Below are 10,131 nucleotides of genomic sequence, written 5' to 3' on the forward strand. Positions count from 1 at the left end.
CCCCCAGACAGGCGTCAGATGCTAACAACTGTGGGTCACTTCTGCTGCAGGCTAGCGGCACACCAGGAAGTCCTCCCTGAAAGGCTCCAGGGCCCAACCTCTCCAGACTGAGTTTGAGGACAGTTAGGTGCCTGGCCTCTTTGTGGGTCTGTCTCCCTACACTCGGTTCCTAAGACACCCCCTGGCACCGACATTGACTGGGACACGCGCTGCTCTTTCCACCATTAACGTCCTGCGGAAACTCCAGGGACCTCACAGCTTAATTCATCTCGTGGAAGAGCCTGACAAATATTTGGAAATTACATTTAATGGTTTGGAAACCAGCTGAATGGAATTTATGCTCCATCCTGGATTCTCCGTCAAATCATGTAGTTTAGGGGTCTTTGGGGGGAATCTGGATGATAGAATTTATTGCAGTTGGATAGTTGATTATTTTGATCATAAATATTTGCCCCGTCAAGCAAAATTTCATAGCTGCCTTTAGCAATGAGAGACTTCAAAAGACTCGTTTCATTTAGGGTTATCTCACAGAAGGCTAGGTAGGAACTTTCCCATAGGAATAACCTCAGACTCTAAAATCTTGTGGGAACATCATGGGAGATCCTTGGTTCTTCCTGGCACCTGTTGGCAGGCAGTGTTGGTGGGCAGAACCTTGCTCATCCCACCGTCAACCCACCATTCGGAACATCAGCGCTTTGGTTCCAGTTCTGTGTTCCTCTGGCTCATTTCTCAGTGTGATGCTGTTGCAAAAAAAGCAAATATGGTTCTAGGTTGCATCAACAGGTGTGTTGTAAGCAAAACTCGTGAAGTCATTCTGCCGCTCTATTCTGCACTAGTTAGGCCTCAGCTGGAGTACTGTGTCCAGTTCTGGGCGCCACATTTCAAGAAAGATGTGGAGAAATTGGAAAGGGTACAGAGAAGAGCGACAAGAATGATGAAAGGTCTAGAGAACATGACCTATGAAGCCAGGCTTCATGAACTGGGCTTGTTTAGTTTGGAAAAAAGAAGATTAAGGGGGGACATGATAGCGGTTTTCAAATATCTAAAAGGGTGTCACAAGGAGGAAGGCGAAAATTTGTTCCTCTTGGTTTCTGAGGACAGGACAAGGAGTAATGGGCTTAAAGTGCAGCAGGGGAGGTTTAGATTGGACATTAGGAAAAAATTCCTAACTGTCAGGGTGGTCAAATATTGGAATAAATTGCCAAGGGAGGTGGTGGAATCTCCCTCTCTGGAGATATTTAAGAACAGGTTAGATAGACATCTGTCAGGGATGGTGTAGGTGGAGCTTGGTCCTGCCTTGAGGGCGGGGGGCTGGACTCGATGACCTCTCGAGGTCCCTTCCAGTCCTATAATTCTATGATTCTATGATTTGTTCCTACCCAGCCTGAGAACTGGTTGAGAGACTGTCTCTCTGACGGCGATTCACCTTCTTGCTCTTGTTTCCACCCATCCTAACTCTGATCTGGTCAGCGCACCTCCAACAAGTGTTCGGCACAGCCCGCTGGGGCTTGTACCGCAGTACGGGGAGGGGAGGGGCGACGATTGAACACCCCCGTGTTCAGGAGCATTGTGGAGTCAGGACTTCGGTTCAGCCCATCAGAGTGATCAGAGCCAGTTTGGTCCTGGCTACAGCTTCCGAGACACTCCCCTAGAAACATTCAAGGCTGTTTGAGTCCAGGGTTATGGGACACGAGTCTGTTCTCTACAAGCTGTTTTCCATTCAGCCACGCTGCTCTCTGCTTGCAGGAGTCACAGGTAAGCAGCCAGGTGCAAGAGAAGATCCACAGTATCCTCTGACCCTCTTCTAATCTCTCCAGCTCGAGAAGCAGGTTCGCTGATGGCTCTGACTGTTCCTAACCTTCCAAGGCTCTCCAGCGCCTTCAGTGCTAGATTTGCCTTTCTCTGTCGTTGTTGCCCGTTGCATTGTTGTGCTGTGTAGTATTCGCAGTTACACGCGGTTGGGCTGCTGCAATGCTTGTCGGGGAGGCCTCTCAGGAAGTGGGGCTAGTAATTCATCACAAGGCACTCTTGCCTCTAGACCAGTGGCCCCCGCGTGGTGCTGCTGAAGATCCTGGTGTTGGGGCGAGAAATAAAACGGAGGTCTCGAGAACGTATCGTCAGTGAAGACCGCATGGTGATTGTATTCAGCTCCCCAACAATCCCCCCAAAGTCTCAGTGTATCTGGCCCCTGTCCTAATTGGGTGTGTCATGTGGTTGTGGCCCATTGACCAGGCGATGCCCCAGAAGTGGCTGCATTCAGCAGCGGGTGACGTGGCTTCACGGGGCAGACAGGAATCTAGCGTGTAGTTGACAGAGCAGTTTGAGGTGCCCCGCAAGTGTCTGATTATCTCTACTGAGCTGAAGCCCTTCCCAGTGCTGGGTGTGTCTCATATATATGCCCGATGGTTATTATCCCATGCTTCCCTGACCCCGCCCTTCGGATCCTCTTTCATGCTTGTTCCCCCTCTAAACATTCCCCAGACTGTCTGATGGTCCCTGGTTCTCTGAAGCGCTGCCAGCCACCTTTGATCCTCCCCTGGCCCCATCCCAAGCTGTCACTCACCCACCTCCACGTCTCGCTCGCATTGCTGCCCACCGTGCTACTCCTGCGCCACCTCTCCCGCCGCCGGGCAAAGGGCAGTCTAGGGGGGAACCTCTGCAAGCATTTGAGGTTGGTCTGGAGCGCCCAGATGCCCACCGGGCAGTGTCTAGCAATTGCATGTCTTCCGGTCTGGGCACGACCTCACACGGAGACTCCTCCCTAGATAGGCTCCAGCTGCTCCGCTGGTGCAACTGGGTGTAGCGTTATCGACCGCAAGGGAGCCCTGCTGATGTACAGAGCAGAGGGTGCTGCCCATTGAGCTGCACTGGTGCTATGATCCCCCAGCGCCTTGGACCCAGAGGGGCATCTCGCCCTTGCGGAGCTCCCCTGTGCTCTGTGTTAAAAGGCTCCCAGACACGCAGGGGTTTTACAAATGAACGTGTGTGTTTTACCCAGTTCACTGCTGGATCCTGCTTCCTCCTGCAGGGCTCCAGGCCTCCCGCTGAGTCCCTGGAGTGAAAGGTGGACGTCTTCACTCAGGGTCCGCCTAGCCCTCGGTTGTCTCCAGCCTGGGGCAGACCTCCGTGCAGCTGAATTATGACCTCACGGACTGGGAGATGACATCACTGAATGACTTCGCCCAGGCTGGTTAGACAGAACGGGCAGTTACTGGCCCATCCATGTGGCGTTGGGACGTCCCCTCCGTGGCATCCCTGTGCTCTGATGGACTGGCCATCCCTGCTAGCCCTTCAGTGACCAGTAGGGGGCAGTCATGCGCCCTCTGCTTGCTACCAGGCTCCCCCAAAAGATATTGGCTCTCCTGTGCATAAGTCAACCCATGCCACGGTTGCCAGGTAACCGGCTGTTCACCGTGAGGGCAACCATGTTTGTTCACCTGTAGGCCTCCCGCTGCTGGAGGGACCTCGGCAAATGGCCGACACCCTCACTCAGCAAGAGCCTCTCGGATTCTGTATCCCTCTGGAGAGGCAAACGCTGACATGCCTGAGCCACTCCGGCCGTCCTCAGGGAGCGAACGCCTGGCACTGGGAAGTGCCACAGTTTTCCATCAGCTACCCAGTCGGGCGTCAGTGCCAGGCCGGGGGTCTCCGACGGGGATTTCCTTCACTGATTTCCAAGGGGGGCTCCAAGAGGTTCCCTCACACCTGCCCTGAGACAGACAGTTCAGCCTCGGCCCTGCCAGCTGTGTTGTGCCCTCCATAGCCAGCCTGCCTGTAACCCTGCTGCCCTTGTGCCAAGGACCTTAGCAGAGCCACCTTCCCCAGGCCGAAACAATGAGCCACACCCAAATCAATGCTGTCGTGCCTGCTCCGGCCTGCACCTGGACTCGTTCACTGGAACCAGCTCCTGACACCCCCCCCCCCCCCCGCCTGCCTTGGGTTGGTCCATGCTCTCAAAGCAGCCACATAGCTGGGCACCACAGATTGGCCTGGCACGGGGGAAATCCTGGCGTAGAGCAGGACCTCTGGCTCTTTGCTACTCTCTCTGCACCCCAGGATGCATGTTGGGGCACCATGGGAAGAGAGGCCATGGCTGTAGCTGCCGCGGGGCTGTTGCAGGTGGGCACAGCTTAGAGGAGCCCGGCTGTGACGGGAGCGTATGTGTGGCTCCGGGCACAGAACCTAAAGGCAAAGGCTTGAGCCCTGCATTCCAATGTGATTTTTGTTGACACTGGATTGCTGTGACTCCCTGACCCTATAGCTACAGAAGATGGACACTGCTCGGCTTCGGCACTGAAAATAGCCCACTCACAGCGCCTCCAGGCCCGCTGTGTTGGTGGTGTAATGACTGGCTACTCCGGTGGCAACACCCCATGATGCTAGGGCAGGCGATCCAGTGCACCTCTTCCCGATGCAGCCGGTAAGTCACATTTGCTCCGGGCTCCTGGAAGGGGTGTGGCCTTGGATGGAAGGGGCGGGGCTAGACACAGTCAGCTCTCTGAGCTGCCCGGAGCATGCTGTGTAGTGCTCCGGCTGCAATTTAAAGGGCCCAGGTCTCCCAGCTACGATGGCTACTGTGGTGGCGGTGGTAGCCAGGAACTCCAGGCAGTTGCCCCCTTTCGCCCCATGACACCCCTCTGCAAACCTGTGCCCACCCCACATCACCCCAAAGGCAAAAAGGCCATTGCTGTATGACGTCACACGGTGCCATGTGCGCACAATGCAGGTAGGTGTCATACCGCTGGAGTCCATGGAGACCACATGGTGCGTCTCCCCAGCCAAAAAAGTTGAGTAAGCTGCTGCTCATCCCACTATCGTGGGAGTTCCAAACCTCACAAGAATGTTGTAGCACCAAAAAAAGAGACACACTTTCAACAGTAAAGGACATTAACCCTTGGAGCAATTTACCCAGGATCAGGGTGGATCAATGATTTTTTTTTTTAAATCAAGGTTGGCTTTTTTTTTCTGTGAGATCATTCTAGGGATGTGGACTGGGGCCAGTGCTGTTCATTATATTCAGAAGTGATCTGACAAAAGGGGTAAGCAATGAGGTGGTAAAATCGGCAGATGAAACCAAACTACTCCAGATAGTTATGCCCAAAGCAGACTGCTAAAAATGGATCTCACAAAACTGGGTGATTTGGCAACAAAATGGCAAGTGAAATGCAGTGTTGATAAATGCAAAGTAATGCACATTGGAAAACATAATCCCAATTATGCATATTGAATGATGGGGTCTAAATTTACACTCAAGAAAGAGATCTTGGAGTCATTGTGGCTAGTTCTCCGAAAACATTCCCTTAATGTGCAGTGGCAGTCAAAAAAGCTATCAACATATTGGGAACCATTAAGAAAGGGATAAATAACAAGACAGAAAATATCATATTGCCTCTATACAAATCCATAGGACACTCTCCTCTTGAAGACTGTGTGCAGATGTAGTTGCCCCATCTCAGAAAAAATATATTGGGATTGGAAAAGGTTCAGAAAAGGGCAACAGAAATGGTTAGGAGTAAGGAACTGCTTCCGTATGAGGAGAGTTTAATTAGACGGGGGCTTGGAAAAGAGATGACTGACGAGGGATATGATAGAGGTCTATATGCTCATGATTGGTGTGCAGAAAGTAAATAAGGACGTGTTATTTACTCCTCGTAGCACAAGAACTATGGGTCCGGTCCGCCAAGTGAAATGAACCAGCAGCAGGTTTAAGACAAGTCAAAGGAAGTACTTCATCCAATGCACAGTCAAACCTGGGAACTCTTTGTCAGAAGTTGTTGTGAAGGCCAAAACTCTAGCAAATGTCAGAAAATAGAGCTAGATAAATTGATGGAGGTTGGGTCATCGATGGGAAGGGGGTCCCTGGCCTCTGTTTCCCAGAAGCTGGGAATGGCTGACAGGGGAGGGGTCATTTGAGGATTCCCTGTTCTGTTCATTCCCCCTGGGGCACCTGGCATCGGCCGCTGCCAGAGACAGGACACTGGGCTAGATGGACCTTCCGTCTGACCCTTACGTAGGGATTATTTTGGGAGCAGTTCTCCAGCCTGTGCTACAGGGGGTCAGACTACATGGTCCCTGGGTCCATTCTGGTCTTGGACTATCTGAAAAACACGCCGTGGCACAGAGCTGCTGGGCACGGTTTACTAAGCCACTGGCAGGCCTGCTCAGCTGGGTGGAGGCAGACACAGAGCCCCGTGGGGAAGGGAAGGGGTTAATTGGGACCACGAGAACCTAGCTCCAGTTGAAAGAGATGGAGAGAGATGGACACAACACAGTTAAATGGGCCCAGGCCAAAGCAGCTCTTGGGTTTTCCAATGACTGTCCAGCTAAGAGGAAGACCAGTCATGGAATGGAGAACAGCTCCATGTCTCAACCCTAGAATCATTTTCAGCCCACTCTTCATTATCCACCGCAATGGCTCCTGAACGCCAGGTCACAACGGGATGAGTCATGTCCTGGGAAGAGGTGCAATCAGTTACACAAGGCACTGTTCAGCTGTGGAACTCATTGCCACAGGATGTCACTGAGGCCAAGAACCCGAGCAAGGTTCAAGGTTGGATTGGACAGTTGCATAGAGAACAAGAGTAGCCAGACTTAGAATAGCTAATGCTAAAAAAGGGGGTGTGAGAAAATGACATGAAAGCTCTGGCGTCAGGGATGAACCTCTCTCGATCAGGAAGCCAGGTTATTCTTCAGCTACCAGAGTTTCTTGTCCCAGTGGAGACGGGAAATTGAACTAGCAGGATTTGAGGTCTAATCTAGTCTGGCATTTCCTAGGTTCTGATGTATCCTATCTCCCCCATGTGTAAATCCTGTAAAGCAGGGCTGGGGGCTGCTGACCCACAGAAAAATCAGTCTGGGGCCGGGGGCTACAGGGAGGCAGCAGCGGGGCTGGGGTGTCAGTGTAGGCTCCCCAGTGTTGGGGGAGGCCAGACCTAGGCGACCCCCAGGCCTTAGGTTCCCCAGCCCTGCTGTAAATCCTCCCCAAACCAGGAGAGTGCAGAATAAGGGAGAGTAGGAGATTTAACTTCTAACTTCCCGTGCCAGGGCTGCTTGTCTAGGCGTCTGGGTGGAGAAATCCGAACCGGAGCGCTAGGAACGTTCTTCCCCGAGATTAGCCCCGACCTCTCTCTTGCCCGCAGGCTGCAGGAAGCCCCGGCCAAAGGGTTTGTGGCCCCAGAGGCTGGCCCTGTCTCATGGCACGTGCCAACCAGAAACCTGCCCGCTGCTGCAGGGGCAGCGCATTGCAAAAGCAGGGACATCAGAGCTGACGTGCGGTCGGCTGTGTGCTGTCGCCAGTGGGGGGAGGGAGTCAGGCCGCGAGAGGCCGAGGGAGCCGGTGCCAGGCACGTCACGCGGCTCCGACGACCCCCTCGCTGCTGTGCGAGATTTCTCCTGAGCATCGCTCGGCAGCAGGCGAGGGCTGACGTAGGTGAAATGTCTGGCTGGGGATTGAACCACGGGAGGGAGGCCCCGTGACCAGTTTGACACAGCTCTCTGCACATGGATTTTAGGCTATTTCAGTCCTGGGCTGGGCTCCTTGATTTCAAATGGGCAAACTGTGAAAGAATGAAGGGACGTGGTTCGTGAACGGGGCTGGAGTGAAGAACGCCAGGGTCTGAAAGAGGAGGAGGCTTAGAGTTTAGGTCAAAGTCCCAGAAGCTCTCTGAGGCCAGCGTGCAAGCGGTAGGGGAGGGCTGCAGACCAAACGGGAGGCCCAAGCGTCTTAAAGAGGTTAGGAAGAGGAAGTTGAAAGCCTACAAGGAATGGGCTAGATCAGCGTGGGAAGCTCCCTTTTGGAGGCCAGACATCGCCGGGACAACCTGAGACCTGCCCGACGCCAAGCAGAGTTTGCAAAGGAAATTAAAACAAACAGCAAAAGGTTCTTCACATAACGACAAAGAAAACAAGGGTCACTGAACACTGAGAATGTGGCGGAGAGGACAGATAATCTAGGCACGGCTCAACACCTAAACAAACACTGCCTCACTTTTTAATAAGGGCAACGAGGCGCTTCTGAGAAGTGGCATAGCAGCTAATGGAATTGAGGATGTGGAAGTAGAAATTACCTTCCTCAAAGTGGAGTCAAACTCCAACAGTTTAATGGGGGCAAAATGCAGGAGGAGGTGGACAATCTCCGTCCAACAATACTCAAGGAACTGGTACGTGAACTTGCCAATAAGCAAGGACTTTTAATGCATCCGTAAATGCGGGGCTCGTACACCATGGCCGGAGAAATGCTAATACTGTATCTGTTTTTAGAAAAGGGCAAAGGAAAAAGAGCAAGCTAGGAAAATCGAGGGGGGTGAGGAACTGATTAAAGGGGAGACCACGATGGGCATGCTGGCAGGTGACCATCCAGCTGGAGGGAGGCTACTAGCAGAGTTCAATGTTCGTAGGAAAACTACCTCCCTCCAGATCCAATCTGCCGATTTTCAGGCTGCTAGGACTTTGCTTGGGGATCTAAAAGGGGGACCCAAACCCCGTTTCTAACACAGACCCAGTTGTGACCTTAACAATAGCGTGATGGCCATTGCTCCGAAATGCCGACAGGGGATTTCCATTAGAGACGCCGACTCTCGCTCGCTCATAGCTTCCCGTTTCCCGTTTGGGTAGGATGTCTCCATGCTCTGTCTGAGCAGAGCCATTTGTGGCTGTGAGGTGGCAGCTCTGGTTGTACCCACCGTGTGGCAGCCAGGCTGGAGCGGACTGGCCGGGGCCAGTGTGACGTCAGCATTACATAGTTAATAGCAAAGTCGCTCTGGCACCGTTAAGCTAGCTAAGGAAAACACAAAGGGTATGTCTACACTACAATGTTAGTTCGAACTAACATTCATAGCCGCTACACTAGCGCTCCGCTAGTTCGAATTTGAATCGAACTAGCGGAGCGCTTAGTTCGAACTAGGAAAACCTCATTTTACAAGGATTAAGCCTAGTTCGAACTTACTAGTTCGAATTAAGGGGTGTGTAGCCCCTTAATTCGAACTAGTGGGAGGCTAGCCCTCCCCAGGTTTCCCTGGTGGCCACTCTGGCCAACACCAGGGAAACTCTATGCCTCCCTCCCGGCCCCGGATCCCTTAAAGGGGCACGGGCTGGCTACGGTGCCCGTGCCAGGTGCAAGCCTGCCAGCACCCAGCCAGCAGACCCTGCACCTGGCACGGCACAGAGCCACCCACCCGATGTCCCCCAGCCCACCCCCTCTTCCCGGGACCAGGCTGGCGGCTCCCGGGAGCTTGCCCTGGACCGCAAGAGGCGGGCACCTTCCTGGGCTAGTGCAGACATCGTGGACCTCGTCCATGATCTCCGCACTAGGCACAGGAAAGTGGCTGTCTAGGGCAGGAGAGCTGCCAGCCTGGCCACCCAGGAGCAGGTGTGCATGAAAATCAAGGGGGTCCACTGAGACCCCCGACCCTGAGCCCTGAGCTTACAATGGCCATCCTGGGTCAGACCAAAGGTCCATCTAGCCCAGTAGCCTGTCTGCCGACAGCGGCCAACCCTAGGGACCATGGAGGGGATGGACCGAAGACAGTGACCAAGCCATTTGTCTCGTGCCATCCCTCTCCAGCCTTCCACAAACTTTGGGCAGGGACACCACTCCTACCCCCTGGCTAAGACTACTCCATGGACCCAACCTCCATGACTTGATCTCACTTCCCTTTAAACTCTGATCTAGTTGTAGCCTTCACAGCCTCCTGCAGCAAGGAGTTCCACAGGTTAACTATTTGCTTTGTCAAGAACAACTTTCTCTTACTAGTTTCAAGCCTGCTACCCATTCCTTTCCTTTGGTGTCCTCTAGTCCTTCTTTATGGGAACTCATGAAGAACTTTTCTGAATGCACCCTCTCCACCCAACCCCTGCTTTTAGAGACCTCTATCCTGTCCCCCCTCCGTCTCCTCTTTTCTAAGCTGAGAAGTCCCATTCTCTGTAGCCTCTCTTCATCTGGGACCTGTTCCCAACCCCTGATCATGTTAGTTGCCCTCCCCTCTCCCAGCCTTTCTCTTCCCCTCTCCCACCTCCTTTTCCCAGTCTCCCCCAGTTTTGTTCAATAAAGAGAGAGTCAATGTTGGAAGAAACGTTATCTTTATTTTGTACATCAATAAGAAGGGGGGCTAGGGAAGGGTAAGTGGAAGGAGG

General features: G+C 53.1%; 1 long non-coding RNA gene across 1 annotated transcript; it reads right to left on the bottom strand.

Moving 5' to 3' along the window:
• Nucleotides 1–485: 485 nt before the first annotated feature.
• Nucleotides 486–1,564, bottom strand: LOC112547223 (uncharacterized). The gene is made up of 2 exons (XR_003090979.3): nt 1,427–1,564; nt 486–740 (listed from the first exon to the last, which is right to left on the bottom strand). It is a non-coding gene; the product is annotated as an uncharacterized LOC112547223 (long non-coding RNA).
• Nucleotides 1,565–10,131: the final 8,567 nt, after the last annotated feature.

The sequence above is a fragment of the Pelodiscus sinensis genome, chromosome 16 (genome assembly GCF_052426305.1).
Source record: "Pelodiscus sinensis isolate ZL-2025 chromosome 16, ASM5242630v1, whole genome shotgun sequence".
Classification (NCBI taxonomy): Eukaryota; Metazoa; Chordata; order Testudines; family Trionychidae; genus Pelodiscus; species Pelodiscus sinensis.